This window comes from Homalodisca vitripennis, chromosome 7 (genome assembly GCF_021130785.1).
Source record: "Homalodisca vitripennis isolate AUS2020 chromosome 7, UT_GWSS_2.1, whole genome shotgun sequence".
Classification (NCBI taxonomy): Eukaryota; Metazoa; Arthropoda; class Insecta; order Hemiptera; family Cicadellidae; genus Homalodisca; species Homalodisca vitripennis.
In genome coordinates, this window is record NC_060213.1 from 38,141,488 (window position 1) to 38,164,484 (window position 22,997).

Sequence of the window (22,997 nt, forward strand, 5' to 3'; positions counted from 1 at the left end):
ATACAAAGTCGTGACAACTTGATTTCAATCACGATTTTACACTAGCAGGGCGTTGCATATCATTAAACTACCAGAGCTCTTAAATTTTTAAATTAATTATTATGTGTCTAGCTGTTTATCTCAGAATTATTCTTAATATCAAACCTAACACATGAATTATAGTATTCATTAACATTTTAAAATTGGCATTAGACGAATTTTATTACAAATACAGATGTATTATAGACATTATTTCACCAATAATCAAAAATATCAAAAATAAAAAAAGAATGATTACCTCTATAATTTTTATCTGCAATTATAAAGATTATAACAAATTTTCATTTTATTACTTTAGTTTACTTTGTTTATTTTTAGTTAAAAAGTTTCATTTAAAAGACTTTGCGTGTAAATTTGTAACTTTATTCTTCACATAAGTGTGTTATGCATGACTATTTTGTTTTACACAGCTAGTGTAAATACTTGACATAAACATTAGCGATGTTCTTCTTCAAGTAACGCTAAAACAAGAAGGATGCCTGTATGTAAGGATGCCAGTAGCTATCAGTATGCTAATATTACGACTGTGCGACACAGTTCTGTGTTCTTATTACGGTTCTCTTAAGACATTAGGAACTAAGTTTTGTGATCCAAAACGTAACATATCTTTAATGTTTATTATAGAACGGTTTGCAGTTTAGTTTTAGGTTACATCTTTCATTATTTACTTTATGAAGTATTTTTGTGATATATTGGTAAAAACTTAATTTCGTGGAATATTTTTTGACAAAATGTTGACAAACCTATATTTTAGAAGAAATAAACTTGATATAAAACATTTGTTTCCTAGTAAACATAAATTTGTATACTTAAGAAATTAGCCTTTAGCTTTGGTATAAATATGTAATTCATAAACTTGTTTGTTTTTTCTTTTGTCTATATTTGCTTCCTAACCTTAAGCAACTAACCTCCCATGCAAATGGTTGGTAATTACCAAAACTATTGGTAATCATTGGGAGTCATGACGGATACGGTTTTCATGATTAGTGGCGTAGAAATGAGGTTAACTATTTAACTTATAAACTTATCTTTAAATATCATTGATAAATTCAAAAATCTAAATGCTTTCGTTTCATTTTAATAATACTTCTTTATTTGTTAATCCTCAATACATTTCTAAGGAACGATTTATGGTCAATATGTATATCTGCTTTACTGTGTTAAATGTAAACAGTGTACACAAAATTAATTGAGTATTCATAAAATATTCTAAATTGACTTCTATAGGAGTTCAAAATGATTCAACACTTATTGACGTACGGTTATGTGTGTGATTCATTGTAAGTTTGAGTTACAAAATATGCCTTAGTATGCTCAGAGGTATTAAGACAGTTACCATGTAAAGGAAACAGGATTTTTTCGGAAATGTGCCATAGTTTAGTGAAACAAGAAATCAGTAACACTACGTTTCGAGATCTGCAATCTGATCTCTTCTTCAGGTGAATAACTATCGTAATACATAATTACAAACTAAGTTAAAATAAACAAATTATATTAAAGTGTTGTGGCACGCCTAGTTTGTAATTATGTATTAGGTTAGTTATTTACCTGAAGAAGAGATCAGATTGCAGATCTCGAAACGTAGTGTTACTGGATTCTTGTTTCACTGAACTATGGCAAATGTCCGGAAAAATCCTGTTTCCTTCACAATCCTTCCATCGTCAAAAATAACCTTCAAACAAAGAATTTACTATGTACTTGAGAAAAACTACAATGCATTTGCTAAGACAACAATTTTAACGGACGTAGTCCAATTTCGGATCCAAAAAATATTTTTATGTAATAAAATAATATAGTGAAATCGGTACCAATTACACGGTCGCCGGATTGGGGAGTGGGATTAGAGAGATTGAATGTTGTTTATCAGCTTAAAGCTGATGTTATTACCATTGTGTGATTTAAATCGAGTGCTTTTGATTACTGTATTTATGGATTAAGAGATTGAGTTCTTACATCCACAGATATATTAACTCTTACAATAAAATTAGTTTTCTTTATTCATAAGGTGAACGCTAATTACATTTTGATATAATAAATTATTCTTTTTATTCACCGCAGTTCCTACAAGTTTAGAACAGAAAAATATGATAATTCTCAAATAAAACAATTATCAAAAACAATGGTACACATTCACTGAAAACATTGTAAGATTTAAATTAAATTGAAAACAATAAATCTACTTACGAGTCGCTGTTGGAATGATACTACATCTAGGAAAGCATATGCTGTAGATGCCTGTATAGATAAAGTATGAGCAATTTCTAGAAGAATTTGAAGGAGTCGTTTAGTTATTAAAATTAAATTTTAAACTGATTAGCCTTATTAATTTTTATACTGTAATTGAAAATTTAATATTTTTTTAGCCTTTTTATTGACAGTTTTTTTATTCAATATAAAATGGTTCCAAGTAAAATAATGCATTTGAATCGTACGATATATTCATACATTTCAAAAAAAATATTACAACGGAAATACACCTGCTTCTTCTTGGAATTCATCAGGAACATAGATTGGAGGAAATTATTGTTGACAAAGAGAAAATCTTTGAACAAGGGATCCAGATTGTTCAATCCATTATTGCTACGAGCAACCCTAAGCAACTATTGATTCTTACATCGGCAATCTGTGAGTTCATCGTCTTCAATAATTGATTCACTATAATTTAATATTGAATATGCATGTTCCCTTTGTATCTTTTAAATAAAGATTCAAATGCATATATATATATATATATATATATATATATATATATATATATATATATATAAATATGATAATCATTTTAATATTTTTGTAGTATGTTGATTTCTTCGGAATTTATATAAAGAAATTTTATTCCTAACTTATGTATATACAAAACTCAAAAATGTGTAATCCATTCTTTTTTGTTTTTGTGAATATGAAATAAATAAAGTGTAAGGTAAACCCTAACATAATTATGCTAAAAAATTATATTACAATATATTAAAATCTTTAAATTATATTACTTTACATTATAGTATTCTACATCAATTCAAATTTTCAGTGTCTACCAGGAATGTATATAATATGTATTACATATATACATAATGTGTGTATATTTGCCAGTGTGTATGTATGTATGTAATATGTATGTGTAAATATGTACCCTTATTATAACCATAGTCATTTGAACACGTAAAGACATCACAATATTTAAATTAAATTTTTTCTCTAAAAGTACATTTCTGCTCCATCAGATCTGATTTATTGTACTTGATGGTCAATTTGGATTTGTTTCTCGCATATTATGCCTAAATTCTTTTCAATCAAGGGGTAAATACAGTATGTGTTTTTGATATTTGCCATTTTTTCAAAATATTTTCTTATTATTAGGTACTTGCACTATAAATAATATTAAATTTTACTCCTACGGTAAAAAATACAATTTCTCCTCCTATCAAGAAGCGTAAGATATACTGAATTGTTTTCATATTTTTCTTCGAGAAAAGAAATTTTTCCTTATCCTATTCATCTAGCTCCTATAACAGAGTGTACGACAATACTTTATCACTACTCGAAATGAATCCATCGGTAATATTTTTAGATGGTGCTTAGTTTAGTTTGGACAAATATTGTCTAGTTTCCTTTGAGAATATTACGAATTATAAATGGAAAAACCGCTGAATTTTTTTATATAGTCTTGCAGGCAATAAAATAAATAAAAGTGAAAATCAATAGTTGGATTGTATATAGTCTGTACGCCCATTTTGGGTATTCGCCTGACACCAGAATATTATTTACGAGATGTAATGCAACGTTTTATCAAAAATCGAACACAAATGTTATGTTTTCTTAAAATGTTTAACCTACGTAATGAGATATAATTTCAGGATCTAAAATTATCTAGTATCTAATAAATTAATGTATAATAAAGCATGATAAGGGAAGTTTAAAATTATATGCTCCTTTATTAAATAAATGTTTGTCTGCAAATTTAATAATGGCTTGCAAAATGTGGTACAATATTATGCAACTAATAGTATACCTATAATTAACTCGACAGATATCTTATGGTGTAGAGTTCGATGGGTATACAGCATCGCACTGTGATGATATCAAATGTTTTTTTGTTTTTATAATATATATAAATACCTGAATATTTTTAGTAATAGTACGAACCCATTTTCCCAAGTACATTGCTGACGTCTTTCACATTAAAGCAAAGCGGAATGTATTGAAAGCATTAGAATGTTTGTAAGCACAGAATAAATATCGCTATTGTTATATAAATTGGTAAAATACACAAAATCGTTTCGGTTTGGAAAGCGTATAACCGTTTTGTTTTATTGTCCACTAGTAGTTTCATTTTTAACTCAAATTATATTTTCAAAAAAGTTATTAAAATTCACTGTTGATTGATATAAATTGATGATTGTTGGTGCAACTCAGCATATGAATTATGTAATAATGAACCATTGCTAATGGCTGTAGCTTGCAATAATGATAAAAAAGTCTAAGTCCATTTTTATGGCTTTAATTTTGTACGACGGATTATTCGTTCCTGATCATAATCGCAATTGCAGTAAAGCGCAGATGTTTACTCAATGCAAATCTTTGGAAGGGAATGGATTAAGCATTGTATTGTAATTAGTAATTTCATGATTTTCAGTCATTTATTGATCCATTTTTTAAAAAAATTTATAATTTGAATTTGTACAGAATAAAAAACTATTTAAAATAAAGACAGCAGAGATTGAAAAATATCTCTTGAGTTTTAGTGTACTATTTACATTTGGATAAGATATGCACTTTTTACTACTTCTAAGTTACAAGTAAACACAATTATTAAAATCTCCTAATTGTTTTACAGAAATAAATTATCTTATTGCTTTTTTCTTTCTTTGACTATGAAATACAACGGTTCCCGATTGTACGAGTATCCTAAACTGGAAACTTGTAATGACAAAAAAACAAAATTCAACGCCTTTGCCCCAGTTATAGTGAAGGTTTTAAATTTAATATAATTTAAAAAGTTTTTATCAAATTTAAGCAGTATTGGTTCCACCGAAATAAGTGTCTAGTTTAATACTAAATATTTCAAATTAAATTTCGATATACGACGGATCGTAGGACGTCAACAGATAATACATATATTAACACCTTGAGTAACAACATCTCGTAGTATTGATATTTTTCGCAATTTACACGAGGCTAGATCACTTTCCGGATTAATTAAGATGCCATTAAGATATTTTAACTTATACACTCATGAATAAATAGGATATAAGATAATATTAAAAGGAGCAATTTCTTGACAAATAATTCCGCTAAATTAAGACGTTTGGGTATTAAACAGGTATTTTCATTATTGAGTTCAATATAATTTAAAAAGTCAATTAATGCGTTCTATTTATTTATTTTCACGATCAAAAAAGATTTTTACTAGATTTGCCAGGGAAAACTAATCTAAAAATACAACATAAATACATCTTTATACATGATAATTTATAAATTCCCAAAACTACACAAAAGAACTTCTTCGACCAATTATAATACGTTATAGCGCAACAATTACAAACGTATCGTATTTCACAATTGCTAATCCACATTAATAGATTTTCGTTTATACCATAAATTATTATAAAGTGGAAAACCAAAACAAAGTGACAAATGTTTATGTAATATTTAATCTCTTGATACCGTTATGAATGTCCTCTACTTTCTTAGCATTAGTGATTCGTATAAGGAATGTTGTATTATTGAATTATAGCTATGCGAAGTGTGTTTAATTTTGTATATAACTTATTATCATAGATATAGGCTGACAGGGATTGTATAATGTGATGTATAATGTGACCGCACACCGTGAAATATCTGATGCAGCTGTTGTTGTGGCTAGAATATAATTTATTCGTGTAAACCACATGTAAATTGTAAACGCAAACCTCAAAAAATGTTTACATGAACATCTAGAAAATCTGAATATTTAGATTAATGATATAATATAATCGAATTAATATGGAGTATTTGTCGCACTGAAGTCAGCGTGGGAGGGTTCGCATTTGCTCCGCAGCAAACAACACTCTCCCCTGATAGTGACTTATTTTTACCATTTTAAATTTCAATAAAGAGGTTGTAGATGTGTAGATTTTAACAAATTTCAGCTAAGTTTCCTCATTGGATCGTTTATGCAGACATACACAAACTGATATAGAAGTTATTTTTCCGTAGTAAACTAGTGTTAAAGGGTGTACTAAATTCCTGTACATTAATCCTGTGGTAGTTTAATTTTAATACACCAATAATCTGTTTAAAGGTCACAAACATAGATTTTACAGATAATGAATATATTTTAACATTTCTTTTAAATGCTCTATACAAAACATGATCCAAACCATGTATACTTATGTTTCCAAATAGAGGCAAAATATATATAATTTCATCGTTTATTTAGTAAATATATATAAATTGGCTGTCAGGTGGAATAAGACATTTCCTTTGTTTAAGAATGTTATTGCAAAAATATTGAAACACCAGTATAAGTAGAGCTACTATTTAAAGTAAAAGACGCCAGTTCTTCTCAAAGTTCTTTTAGTTTTTTTTTACTTCACTATACAGATCTTTATGAGATTACGCCTACAAAAGCTTTTAAACTGCATAAGATCCATGTTGAATTTATCTCATTTTATAAGTAATTCCAGTTAACCAAAGTAATTTTCAGATTTCAGTTGAGGTAATTTGCAGACTAAAATGATAAAGGTCGAAACCAACAAATCTAACAAAAATAATTTCATCTCATGCGCTGATTAGATCATGAAAATTTCAAACGATACTGAAAATATAAAAAATTAAAATATAATATAGTATGTACCAAAACACACAATTTTTAGTATTTCATAACAATTACAACATTATAAATTTTCGAAATAATTGTGCTTAGAAAAATGTGTTTCCTGTTGTAATTGGAAATTGTAATTGAACATTTAAAATTTACAGCATAAATTATCCTTATTCTCTAATTTTTATTTTACATAAAAAATTTGTAATATGCTTAAAGCTTATTTCCTCAGTATGATACAGAATTTAGTATAGATAATAATTTATAGAACCTAAATTTAGAAATACCAAGTAACTATCACGTTTTCCTGTAAACCTTTTGCCATGACAAAAATAAAATTCAAAGAATGTGGACTAATTTCCACATACATGTGTATTCCTAATAAAATATATTACTACGGTAAAAGAAATCAACTTATATTAGCGCATAATCTCTTTTATATTGTTATAATTAAGAGTTTATGATCATAAAATTGTAGTTAAATTTGTTGTACTATCAACTAACTTTTAATCGAGAGATAATAATGGATATTTCATGATATTAAAATTATTGAACTAATATCGCAACATGTATAATAAATAAAATATTGAAAATTAATTTATTCAATATATATCCGAGTTCATATGTAAAAATTTATTTAGATTAAGAAAGTTTGGTCTCTAAAACTAAAAGCAAAATAAAAAATAAACTAAAGTTTGGTCTCTCTGTAAACATAATAGAGTAAATTTTTATGATATGTTCCTCTTCACACTTACGAAAGGGCGTCTTCATCTCAAAATATAAAAAAGTTTAAATAGAAAAAATACTATAAACCGAATTGCACCATTTTTTCCTTTCAAAAATCGCAAAATTATGATTGTAAATAATGCACTTCCGCTTAAAATTTAAAATTTTCTTATTTACAGTGCATATTATCCCTATTTTAATTAACTTTTTTACTACTTAAGAAATTGTTTACGTTCTAAAAGTTCACCTTTTTCCTCAGTATGAAACAGTATTTATTATAAATATTGAATTAAAGAAACTAAAATTAAAACTACAAAGGAACTATCGCGTTTTCCTGTAAACTGTGTGCCATGGAAAAAAGGATAAATCTAACAATTTGAGCTACATTCCACATATATGGTGTGTATTCCTAATCCATTATTTTACTAGGGTAAAAGAAATAATCAAGATTAGATCAAAACGTGTTGTTACTGTTATAATGTTGAGGTTATAACCATCAAATTAAATTTCAATACTATATTTGTAAATTAAGTAACTTGTGCTCGAGACAAATTAATGGATATTTCGTGATTTTAAAATATTTAAAGAAATATAGCAACATATATTTAAATAAAAACATTGACAATAATTTATACAATAGGTCTCGGAGTTCAAATCTTATAACAATTTTTTTACGCTAAGAAAGTTTGGTCGTTCAGTAAATAAAATAGAGCAAAGTTTAATGATAAATTTCTCTTCACACTTACGGAAGGCGTCACCATTTGTCAACGAGTCTGCAGTGAGCCAACTTTTACAATGAAGAAGAATTACGCAATAAAACTGTACAACTCAACAATTTGTTTGCATTATTTCTTCTACCGTACTTTCCTTGGTTAAATTGTAGCCGAAAGCTATTTTTATACGTATGATGTAAGCTAAAAAAACTATAGAATACTTTCAGTATTCAATATTTCGAGTCACAGTTTTTTATTCATAATTTGTGTGCAATAAAATAACTGTTTATAATTATTGTATTCTATGTCACATCCCCAACATTAGATCTTCACTAACTGTAACCCCTGAGGCTATTAAAATGAACGTATTGTGTAGCAGTTGCATTGTATATAGAGATCAGGAAACGGATATGAAGTAAGCAAGTGTCCGTGACAGTGTCAAGCCAGACCGGAACATGAGAGTACAATATCCGCTGTTAGAATCTGCAAGTGTGCCTCTTTAGACGTTACACGGAAATACAACTGGTACTATCTTTAAGTATGTAATAGTTTGTTTAGTACTTAGTTCAATACCATTTAATTATAGCCTATGTGTAACAATTTATTATTTAAAATTCAGTATGATAAATAAATAGTTTTCTAGATTCTTCTTATATCAAATCTTTAACATTATTAAGCTTCTTGAGAGGTAATGAGTTATAAATCAGTATGTTCTTTGTTTATGGAAACAAATAAACTTAATTTATAAGCTGTTTATTTTTTGTGCGTTATAAATGAAAAATTACATGAGGTTTTACAGTTTAAATAAATAATGTAGAATACACTATAAGAAGGTGCGTTAAAAAATAATTTAAAGAAAACAAATACGTTCCAATTTAACTTTAAACATTATAGTTACTCATATATAATATTATACCAGCTTACAATATTTCATAATGCAATTGAAGAAATGCGATCGTCCGTGAACCTGAAATGTTATATTGCTCACTGACTCTATCAATTACATGGGTTTAGATGCTGACCTGTTATTGATTATTTCTTGACGGTAGATAAAGATGTTACAGCTGCTAAACTATACATAACATTGCTATAGTGGGAAAGATTTATTTAGTTAAATTGTAGAGTAAAATTCCAGTTTATCTACTCCTTATGTCAATGCAGTCACAGACTTTACTCTTAGATTTCGGAGTCCACTTCTGAAAAAATACGGTTCAACAAAAATTTTATTACAGAAACTTAAGGCAGATCTTTATATAAATTGCGAAAGAATTTTTTCTGTGAAAGAAATCTATGGTATACCACGCTTTGTTTGGATTACGTTTAACGTTGACAAAAGGGTTAAAATATGAAAAGACTTTTTTTTAAATTTATAAATGACTTATACGTATTAGACACTGACAACCAGGTAAATAAATGATATATATACCACTGTCAGAAAATAAGTTAAAATGACTAATAATCGCAACTATATGTGGTTGGCTAAACCTAATTTAACTTTTATTAAGGTGTTACACATTTGGTTTTAAGAGAACCACGGTAAAAAAACAATTTATATTTTAGTCATGGATTACATTTTTAAGTAATCTAAGTTTAAACACTTATTAAAATTAAATTAAGGTATTGCTACTTATAAAAATTTAATGAAAGTAAATAAAAGTCATTTGACAGGTATTTGGTCTTCCGATCATATGTTAGTTTGGTTATTTAAACCCATATGTGAAAGAAACGGTCAAATACAAAATAATTGAATCGTAAAATGTAAGGGCTCTGTGGTGTAATGGTAGGACGTTCACCCGGAAAGTTGGAGATCCGGGTTCGAGTCCCGGCGGAGCAAGTACTTTTTGTGATTCAATGTTTATTAAAATTAATTTTATTTCATTAAATTTGTATAAGTGGCAATAGCCTAATTTAATTTGAATAAACATTGAATCACAAAAAGTACTTGCTCCGCCGGGACTCGAACCCGGATATATGTAATTATACCACCTTCAGACAACATGAGAATGTGACTGAAAATCTCCACAATACATGACTAGCTGAAGCTGACTTAATATATATTTACCGTGCCAAACAATTTAATATCCTACGTTCAAACTTTTCGACACCCACCCATTCAATTCTCCCTAAAATTATAGTCATCCATAATTAAATTATTAAAGTTATTTCAAAGATAAAAGAAAACAATATCGTAAGATCGTAGAGTATAAATCGGATACTGATCTGTACTAATTTTCAAGCAATAACTGTTTAATATATCATAAATTATATTGTTCAATAACATTTTTAAATTATAAAAAGAACTTTCAGGGAGTTTCCTTTTTTCTGGAATGTTTATCTGCTATTAAAACTTAATCTAGTTATCTTTACAACTGGTAATGTCACATAAATGTAAGGAAACAGAGTACCTGCAATAATAGCTATGGATTGACATCACATTCGATTCTGAAAGAAATAAATACAATTATCAACAATAATATATGTAATGATATTTGATAATGAATTTGAGCGTGGTGATACCTCAAGGGAAGTTATGCTCCTTTAAAAAAATTAAATGCTACTTATATTCTTGAATAGTGGTTGGACCGGGCATAAGACTTTAATATGGCTGTGCTATTCGACAGTCTATATTAAACGAAATTTTTCCTGTAAGCCCTTGTTGAAATCGGTGATTTATATTTTTACTGGGTTGTTTGCGTTATGAAATTTTTCAAGATTAGCTAAATTTAACAATTATTGCACATTATCTGGGGATGTAGCCCTTAGATCACCTTCCTCCACGATAACGTCTGATCTTTTCTCCGTAAGTAAATAGCTGTTTTTAAGCTTATGAGTCTGATTTTGGAATATGGGCATCTTAGTAGGTTTTAAATTTATAGGAACGACTCACTCTCTACATCATGTAACGAACAAGACAAAACTGCGGCTTATTTCCTGCTCTGAGAAACCAAGGGAGACTTATGCCATTTTTGGAACTCTGATCAGGGTAGTGAATTTCCCCAGGACTACCTTATCTGTTGTTTTTTGGGGTTTGCAAGACTTCTGTCATTGTAATCTGATAGTCCTCACAAAATGCCGTTGGATCTATGGTTAAAATACAGGCCAAATACAACTAATATTAAATACATCCAATCCAATAAATTATACATATTTTAATTTAAAAGGTACTAAATAAGTATGAAGTGTAGATTCGTTTATATATTGTCAAAGATTATACCACGTACTTCACAGTTCGCAAATATTGTCGTAGAATTTCATAGTAATGATGTTGAGGATATTCAGTTCCACACATCGCATATTATCATAGATATAGGCTGGCATGATGTTGTAATGTGGTGTATAATATGACCACAAACCGTGATATATCTGGTGCTCCAACTGTTGTCGCCCGAATACATTGACACAATATAATGTATATATTGTGGCACTATTACATGGTCAATTGATATAAATGATTTCACTCAGTTAACGTTTAAATGCAAAAGTAGGCAATTAGCATGTTTTTGTTACAAAGCCCTACTATTTATACACGTATCTTTAGCGTAGCAGGCAGCTTCAATTTAAATTATTTTGGCGTTCATAATATATTATATAGACATAGTTTAGGTGAAATTGTACATATGGGTTTATAATTTTATGTAAAATGTCCTTATATCTCTTTACCTTTTAACTGAAAGTCTAAAACTTCTGAAGGATTATAAAATATAAATAAAAAAACTGGGCTATAAAATATTTACGCCGTCGATTCTAAATTGGAACAAATTATATATCTGTTAATTGTTTTATATAAGTAACTTGTGCAGTGTAAACGCCTATTTTAATAACATGACCGGGTTTTCTTCAGTATCTCCTTCCGGAAAAAGCATACCTAGAGTAATAAAATTTAGTTATTTCCAATGAGTATCATTATGATATTTAATCTGCTATCATTAAGAATATTAAGAAGAAATTTGCATCATATATCGGATTACCTAATTCAACAAAGATGATAATTTAAAACTTAAAATGTCTTAATTTTTAAGTATAGTTTTATATGTAGTACATATTTCATGTTATGTAAGCTATCACGTACTTATGATTTTAGTGCAACCATAAATCTAGCGTCTTATATGATACCTTTTTAAATATATGTATATATATATATACATATATATATATATATATATATATATATATGTATCAAGTAAAACTTTAATCTCAAATCATCATGACAGTTGTATAGTTTCATTAGTTGGGTTAAAAACCTGGTGTCTGCTTATCCGCAAGATTATAATCTAATAAGACTACTGTGTAATGTTGGCATTTAAATAATTTAATATGGATCAATATGTACTTATTTTACACTGATATAACGGTTTTAAACTCGAATCACAAGATTTTATTTATAATATTAACTTCTTTACTGTGTCCTGTAAGCAGCTGCCAAAAAATGTAAGGTATTAAGTACTTATGCTTTTAGTATAATAGTGAAATTCTAGCGTCTTATATGATATCTTTTTAAATGTATATATATATATATATATAAATGGAATGTGTGTGTGTGTGTGTGTGTGTGTGTCAAGTAAAACTGTAATATCAGATAATCATGACAGTTTAGTTTCATTAGTTGGGTTAAAACCTGGGGTCAGCTTATCTGCTAGATTATAATCTAATAAGATTACTGTGTAATGTTGACACTTAAATCATTTCATATTGATCTTATGTACTTATTATACACTGAGTTTATAACGGTTTTAAACTCGTGTTACAAGATTTTATTTATCACTAATAACTTTTTTACTGTGTCTTGTAAGCTGCTGCCAAAAAATATTTCAAATTTTATTTGTTTTCCTTTAAAATAGAACTTTCAGACCAACCTTGAAATTAAAAAATACGTTAAATTATGAATACTTGCGTACACGATGGAAGGGCAATGTTGGAATCAGATGTTTAAATTATTTCCCAATGTTTAGTGGTGAAATAAATTACTAAAACATTCTACACATTTATTTACCTGAGGAAGATATAAGATTGCAGATTTTAAAACAAAGTGTTACTGGTTTATTGGATCACAAAACGTTGGTTAGTGTCTAAATTTCCTATTTCCTTCACAGAAAACATGCACTTATAGGGATACTTACCTAAGTATAAAAGGGAATCAAAATCTTACTAATTTAGTATTTTTGAAAGGAATCTCAATTGTTTTCATAAACTTGCTCAGAATCAGTTTGATATTTTACAACACCTTAACCGGCTGTCAAAACGTAATCAACAGAGAGAGATAAACAGTTGAGCCCGGGTTATTGATGGTAGACAGTCCAGCTACGTCTCAACACTGGCTTAGGGCAAGCTTTTCTGACTGAATAATCAAGATCATGTGAAAACTATTATATTTTGTGTTCATAAATATTTATTTATAAGCTTTCAACACAGCTAAGACATCAAATGTTGATATACTTAAAATAAAGTTTTTTTAATTTATAGACTACATATATAGAAAACAGATAATATTTATCAACTAAGAGTAATGTTTTTTACCCCGGCTTTTGTAAGCATACTTTACTACAGTGACCGTGATTGTTTATACCTTGATGGATTTTGTAGAAAAAGGTACCACAGTAATTAATTATTATAAAAATTTTATATTAGTTTGTATCTTATAATTTGTATAATCATACTAGATATTTTTGTTATTTGACTTTACAGTTTTTATGTACTATACTAGAATTTTGTTAGTTTTGAAGCCATAATACAATTGTTAATTTGACCTTTTCTTCAATTTGTGCTAACCTATGTGAAATATTTCGTATCTGTACTCTTACTAATTCCAGGGATAGTACGTTTTACAAACATACATATTTGCTGCTACCGCATTGAGTCTACGTTTGTAAGAAATTGTTTGTTTGATATCATAAGTAATCTTAAGAGTCTTTTACAATATTTTCCATACTCCCTGTATTTATATATATTTAGTGTATGTACGAATATATAAAAAAACATCCACATCGTATTTAAAAATTCTAATGCTTCAAAATCGGTATAAGGATCGGAAATATACTAGTAAATATTTGTTGAGAGACCTGTTACCCTGAAAATTTAGGCATTTAAATTCATACAAAGTACGATAAGGGGAGAATCAACTCGAACTCGTGCTGCACCTATCGTAATCTAGATACTTCTTTCAGCTAAATCACTTTACGAATAGAATACCAGCATAGATTGTTCTGAGAAATCAGGAAATGAAATCAATCCAACTTTACAGTATAAAAATTAACTACCCAGAATACAATTTTAGAACTTTTGGAGTCCAAAAATCTAGATTTGTACTCTTGAACAAATGTCAGTGAAATTGTATACCTTTATGAGTATACTTTCACTCACTTCTTAGATATGTCTTAATTTACTATTATATTAACACTTTATCTGAGATGCTGATAGACATCTTATTGCAGCGAAAAGGACCTTTGCGCTTGAGTGTCAGGAAATTTATAATTGATGTAGTTGTTATGGACTACCTCCTGTTGAGATCCAATAAGGAGCAGGCACTATATCTCAGTTATGTATTTCTGGATGAAGGGAAGGTTACTCATGAAAATCTAGATAAAGGGAAGGTCAGCCATGTAATTCTGGATAAAGATAGGTCATCCATGTAATTCAAGATAAAGGGAAGGTCATTCATGTAATTTTGAATAAAGGGAAGGTCATTCATGTAATTCTGGATGAAGGAACGTTCAGTCATGTAATTTTGGATAAAGGGAAGGTCACTCATTTAATTCTGGATGAAGCATAGTTCAGCCACGTAATTCTGGGTGAAGGAAATTTCAGCCATGTAATTCTGGATAAATGGAAAATCAGCCATGCAATTCTGGATGAAGGGAAGGTCAGTCAGCCTCTCTAGTTGAAGCAGCAGGTGGCGCCACTCTTCCTGACTGTACTAGTTGTATTAGTATCCTTTATATCATATCTAAGAGCCTTTAACACTAAGAGAGCTCCACCAACTTCCTCAGTCACCCTCAGAAGTTATTTAGACAATTAATCCAACCTTCCACCCCATTCAGCGCGATCACGAGATTCTATTTCTCCACATATTGTAAACACACAATGTTTAGTTATATTGTTATGATAGGATTTTTAAGGTGAATGAATAAATATTTTGGTGTAATAGACTATAAAAATTAATAAAAGCTAATAAATAAAAAAATAAAACTTAGAACTAAAATTTTTTGTTTGAAAAATACCAAATTAGATAAAATTTGCCAGGTTCTATGGTAACAGTTGATGCGTACAAACATTTAATGTGTTTGTGTTCGCAATTGTTCACCTAAACACTTTGATGACTTAACTCTTGATCTCTTGTTAGAGGCTTTTAAACTGCATCACGATTATAATGTTTTAAACTGTAATGTTGCCTAGTTAAATTGAGTACAAAGAACAAAAAAACAAATAAGGAAAAGTGGCAAAATAAAAACAAAAGCTGCATTACTATACACAAAAATAAAGAAAATGTCTGTCAAATGTTTCTCTATATTTCGGTTCCCTAGGCTATGTTTAATACACAGAGACACCAGACTAACATAATTGCTACAGTAACAATGAGCTCTATAGCACTGCTGGTATCTACTTTGTTATTGTCCTTTGTGTCTGCCTTCTATGCACTATCTAGAGCGTGTAATGTCATCACCCCCTTCATGCAGTCACGCCAATGCTTTAATCCTCTCCAAACTGGACTAATCAGCAAATTCAGTGTTATTAATGAAAATATACTACTGCAGTCATAAGCTTCCTCAATTATTTCTCTTTGTGGCACTTTATTCCTAATAATACAATAGAACAAGCTTCGCTAAGGTAGCGTGTGAAATTTTAAAACAAGAACTCACTTCACTGTCAAGATAGACAGGCAGACAATTATAAATAAAAGCGGTTGACAAAAATGAAGAATCATTCAACTTGTTGTTGAAATGAAGTTGCACGGAAAATGTAATGAGATCTTTCTCATTATATATTGTTGCATTATTTACAGCTCATTTAATTTTTTACATATTCTACTCACACTTAGGCAGACAGAAACAATCTTTTCAAAAACTTTGAACGATCAGCTTTAATAATACCGAACAAATACTACAGTTGAACATGCACCGCATCATGACATAGACAAACATATTTTTGTCTACCTACTAATGATGTTTATTCCATATTTTAAATCCGACATATCACAAATATATACAGTTGTACTTTGTTTGTTTAAAAACTTATTAAATCTATAATATTTCTATTGACAAAATCGTTACCCATAATTTATCTAACCATAACTCTATGTTGTCATATAAATAAAGCTTCATGCTAAAACTTAAACTCTATTGGTCGTTCTTGAAGTTGTGTGTAGACAGACAGAAAATAATTTTCCTGCACCTGAGTGATAGGCTTTTGTAAAGTTCAGTTAATAAGACCTTTTTTAGAAAAATATTTACAGATATATATATATATATATATATATATATATATATATATATATATATATATATATATATATATATTATTTAATATATTTATTAAAGTCAAACTGCCTGGCTCATTCATATTTACCATAAATAATTTCATTTACAACGATAGGAACTACTCATTGTACTAGACCTCTCAATTATAGGGATGTTGTAAAAGTATACAAGTATGATAGAGGCAACACTGGTACTGGCAAGATAAAGGTATTTTGAAAAAAGACATTTTTATCCTCTTGAGTTGAAATTAATCCCCAATAGTTTACCATTTGACCAGTCTAAAGATTAGTTTGACTATTCATACATAATCAGAGGCTGTATTTCTTTTAACATATTTTTGTAATACATTCATGCTCCTTTAATGTCACACAACATCTAACTAAAGTCACAATATGTGGCAGATAAACCGCAAACTTTAGATCCCGATTACGCTATGTGTAAAGAATCACGTAAACAAATAGAAAATTATGTAGCATCATAAAAGTGTCTTGCTGGTAGAACATCTAGCATTAATAGTCAATAACCTAATATCTCCCATGGAAATAAAATTATATTTGTATACAAAGTTAAATTATCTACCAAGCTAGACACACATCATGTGTAACTCTCTCAGACATAAAATTTGGTAGTCAATCTGCTCCTTTCGTCCTCAATTTTTTTCCCATCTCAAACTGGTATTAAGTCTTTTGATTGTGCGGTCTTAGTTATAGGCCTACTCCATAAACTCATTCACGCTATAAAACTCTTTCTACAAAAAACAGCGTTTGAATTGAGTTTAATTGCTTTAGGCGTCGGCGAATGTTTATTTATTTTAGTAACTTCTTGATGATGCAAAAACCTACCTGTGAGGGCGAGGGTTCCTGATGGCTTGAGCAATTAAATATACATTTTTTGCTAACTTTTCATCCGCATCGTAGGCTATCCAAGTACTATCTCACAGAAAAATAAGACGACATTAATACTGTCCTTTTTCCCAAAGATATATAATTTCATCAGAAATTTGTATATCAAATGCGTGTTTTTCAAATGACTCTACATGGGATTAGTTCTATTTAATTCTGTATAAAATGCATATTTAAATGTAAATAACATATTTGTGTAAACCATTAATAAATATTAGAAGTATTTGTATATAATATTTGACACTTAATGATGGATTATGACCTTCAGTAAATACCTGTATAATTACACAGCAACCAATAGGAAGTTATAAGACGAGAAACAACAAGATTTGAGGAGACGTAGCAATATCCTGTGGCAGGAAATGTCCCCGCCTATGATGTGTTTCACCTGTCACCCCGTAATATTGATAGGAAATAGACCTGGAGCTGGCTTGTCAAACATTACAAAACATTTTCTTTAATATTTGAACTAAAGTATATGCATTATAGTTTTTACATATGTTTCATATCAGAATGGTAGATTTGTATGTGTTGTTCTTAACTTTAAGTCTAATGGGTAGTATAGTCCGGGAGATTATATCCAATTGGAGGTATTAGAAAATATCTTACTTTTTTATTACTCTGGTAGAAAAAATCCATCGTGAGCAGTGCTATTTTTGTCTATTTTTAAATAAGAAGATTGCAATGGAGTATGCATTAAAAATTATAAAAATTTCTAATTAGGTGTCCTAATTTTTTGGGGAAAAAATAAAATTTTAAAAAGTTTGGAAATTGTGACCAACAATTAAGAAAGGTACATCAATGACGGTCAGTAACAGAGTATACTGTGTACAATATAACAGAGTAGCCTGTGGTAAAATTCTCTGGAAAACTCAATTACTTTTATATGGAAGATTATTTTTAAATCTTCATGTACAATCGAAACGACAATGGAGGAAACCGTTTGTTTTTGAGAGCATCTTTCGGAGAATGTAATTGCGCATTAGTGTCCGAATAATATTTTTAATTCTTTGCGTTATACAAGATATTTCTCTATAAGCTAGTTAGTGTATTGATTGATTAGCTGAGTGTAAGCTAATCATATCCCTGGAGAGTCTGAAAAAAGCTGATTTCTCTCTTTAAGTCTCAAGAACAATGTATAAATTTTAAGCGTTTCATTAAATTTCATTCGTGTATATGCACATTTTTACATTTGGTTTATAGGTAACATTGATAGCAACATAAAATTGTAAAACAAAATGTACAATTATTAAAATTACAACATGTGACATAGTAAAAACATGTAACGTAATGAAAAAAGTAATATATTTTCAATCTTGCATACATCCTCATTGAGGCCTATCAAGTGACCTTGGTGGCCTACTCCTACCTTGCTCTTCAGTTTTATCCGTTAGGCCGATGTGTAAGAATTTGTTGAGTTGTAATAGTAGTCTAAAAATATTTTGAAGAAATATTCTTATGCTTCATATACCGACGTACAGTTATGCATTTTCTCTTGTGAATAGTTATACTTTCGCTATCTCATTATATATTGTGTTCAAGAATCATGACCGTTAGTTAAGAGACCATAAGAAACGATTGCACAACGATGATACCATTAGTCAGTGTCAGCAGTGAGGTAATGTTGCGAGAGTCATATGTATGGTAATGTGAGAGCGGCTACACTTCGTTAACTGCCCTGAGTGTTGAGAGTGAAGTGTGGCTAATCTCCAATTCAGCGGATACAATTGTGTGTGACCAACAATGGCAAAACCCTTTATCTTTTTATTACTTGAATTATTCACAACATTTGATGTTCTTTTGTAATGAAGACAGAGGAAATCATTATTGTTTATTTGAACCCTGGTACGTCTACGATTATATGCAGTATCCTATTAGGCAATAGAGGGAATATCTAGCGTAAAAATTGAGGAATAGCTGTTGAAAATATTCAACAAGTGGGCAGTTAGATATTTCTACAGTTCGGACCAAAAAGAGTGACTTTTTACTGCAGTTATGGCGAATAACCATCTACATAAAGACATAGGCATGGCAACAACTGTACATATTCGATTGTCCCCTGATGAGGCTTTCTGATGTAAACGCAAGTATAGTGACTTGTTGATTTTTTACTGTTTCTGTTTATTAACCAATTTATAGTCGATGGTATATGATTATTAGTTATTTACTTAGTATTTTGACTTTGCGTACTAATTAATAGCAAACTTAGCCAAACCAAGCCAGATAATACCCAGTCTCCATCTAGATAAAAGTTTTGTGGTTTATTGCAGAAAAGTAGATTTTTAGTGTAAATTGTTTAACCTGCGAAAGGTCCAGTCCCATCTAAATACATACCAGGTCTCATGTATAGTTGCCACCTTCGATTTTTTTTGTACTTTTGTTTTTATTCTTCTAACCGCCATTATAAACTTATTAGATATATGGTTTTTTTTATAAATTTATACTTATTTATGTATGAATAAATTAAAAAATTATATTATTACATGTTTTAGAGTTATGCATGTTTTAGTTTAGAAATATATTTGACTTGAAAATTAAACATTATAGGTTATTACAGTAAGATGAAATAAATAAAGTTAATATCTTTAACAAGCAAAGTTGTTTTTTTAATATTTTAAATTAAACAAAAAATATTTGAAAATACATAAAATACACTATGACTAAAACATATTTATTATTTTTCTTCTCTTGCACAATTATAGCACCAGTGCATGGTTTTCGCAAAATCTTCATTTCAAGGGTATCTTAAACAAGCTGAACATTTGAACAGCGTAAATTTATTTTTCATGAGAGATCAATAACTTGAGATCTAAAGTTTTAGCTACATTTTTTGGCTCGCCATTACTTTTAGCAGGCTGTCCATAAATTATAATAATAATAAAGTAAATAAAATAAAAAGTCAATGGTAAACACACAGAAACACTTAAATAACAATATTAAACTAAAATGTGTATGAAACACTAACACAAAACACTAACGGCATCGGTCAATAGACGTAGATTCTGTCCAAAAACTGCACTAACGTAGTAGGTCCTGTGTCGACATGCCAACTAACAAAGCGCGAAAGGTAGAATTCCTCCTCCATCCACAGACACAGATATTGATGAATCATACTGTTTTCGGCGGACAAGAATGTGTATATATACATATGTACATAATATGGGTAATATATTTTGGAAACGTAGGCATGGATATATACCAACGTTCTTATATGTATATATAACACATTTGAGTGAATTTTATATGATTTGTTAATATTTTATTCAATAAATGGCAATTTTTTACTCTAAATTAAATTATTTTTATATATGTAATCATATATATATATATATATGTACAGGGTGTATATTATGTCTGGAAAACACCCAAATATATCCTTTAATAATTTAAATATAAATTTGAAACCTCTTACAATCGTGATAGAGATTGGGCATCTACTTTGTGGAAACAATGTTTTGTTATGTCACACCAATGGGGGGACGTCCTGCCGAGGGTATCGTGAATATTCTTAATGGAAGCCTATACCCTGTGATACATAATTTTAAAGGTAATAGCTTACTGAATTGAATGCCACAAACCGCATCTCAAGGGAATTATTCTATCAGAAAATAGAGCATTTTTAGTATTGAAAATTTACTGATGTTCAAACAATGTAATTTTAACATGGTTCTTGCCACAAAATGTGTGTTACACTAATTTTTTAGCATTTTTTTTAAATGTTCAATTAAATAAAACAAAAATTTCATTTTAGCTGGTTCTATTAGCACAAATTTGCCAGTTTTTATTACAGTACAATTATGGAAATACTTATGTTATTGATTTCTTATTACAAAATAAAAAATAATGTATGCTGTTAGAAAAGTCTTACAACAAACCGTTTTACCTGCATTTTGGTGTCAAAGCAATTGTTCGAACTGTGTTCCTTCTACGGTTTGACAATGAGCCAATCTTGTGTAAAATGATTCGACAGAGTTGCCTAACATTTTCTTCAGTTATCAAAGCAATTCTCTATAATCCTGTTTCTTAGGTCTTCCAAATTTATGAGGCTTTCTTCTATAAACATTGGATTTTAAATGACCCCATAGGAAATAATCGATTGGTGACAAATCCGGAGATCTTGGAGGCCATTCGATTTCTCCTCTTCGGCCAAATCCATTTATGAGGGAAACCTTAAATCCAAATACTCTCTTACCTGTCTCCCATAATGGGGTGGAGCACCATCCTGCTGAAACCATACATTATCAAAGTATTCTCCTGATGCAATTTGAATAGCTGGGATTATTTCATTTTGGAGCATATTGTAGTAAAGTTCGGCATTTAAATTTCCATTGATGAAAAAGGGTCCAACAATTTTGTTACCTAAAATTCCACACCATACGTTCAGTTTTTGTGGGTTGCTGTGAATGGGACTCAGTAATCCAATGTGGGTTTTTCACTAGCCCAGTAACGGCAATTGTGCCTGTTAACATTGCCATATAGGAAAAAAGTGTGCCTCATCAGAAAATAGTATGTTGGTCAGAAAATCTCTATTGTCATCACATTTGCGCATCACAAGTTCACAAAAACTCAACTCTTCTGTCGTAATCATCCTCACTTAACTGTTGGACTAAATGAACTTTAAATGGTTTGTATTTATTAATTTTCAAAAATCTTACTCACAGACATAGGGTGCATATCATGTTGCTGTGCAGCTTTTCTGAGCGATGTATGTGGGGTCTTCAATAAATGTTTGCAAAACATCTAGTGCATGTTCTTCATCTGTTGCAGATTGTATCCTACCCGACTTTGGCCGATTACGTACACTCCCTGTCATTTCAAAACGCTCAATAGTTTTTGATATTGTTGAAACACTTTATGGGATTCCTTTCTGGGAAAGTGTCATTAAACAAATTACAAACTTCCCGATAAGATCTTTGACGATCGCCATATCTCGCATCATCAATAGAGTAATTCGTTCTCTTTCAGACAATTCCATTAAAATGCCAAATAAAAACTGAACTACTGTAATTAGATAACTTGTTGACAGCAATGCTTCAGAGACACTGATTAACTCGACAGGAATGATATGACCTTTGTCCATTTGTAATTCCCAAGCTTAGACCTGTCTAGTGAAAGCTCCATGCTAAACAAAACTGAAACCTGTAGACCAGATGATTAATAACCAATAATGTTTCTCGTAGGCTGAGTGACCTTTGTCTCTTTAAAACCTTCCTGCTGACTGGAAAACACCAAGTACAGATTCATAAGTAATCAGAGAAAGTGACTCATAAGTTTTATTCATTGTAATAAAAAACTAGTAAATTTGTACTAATGAAACCAGCTTAAAAATAAATTGTTTTATTTTATT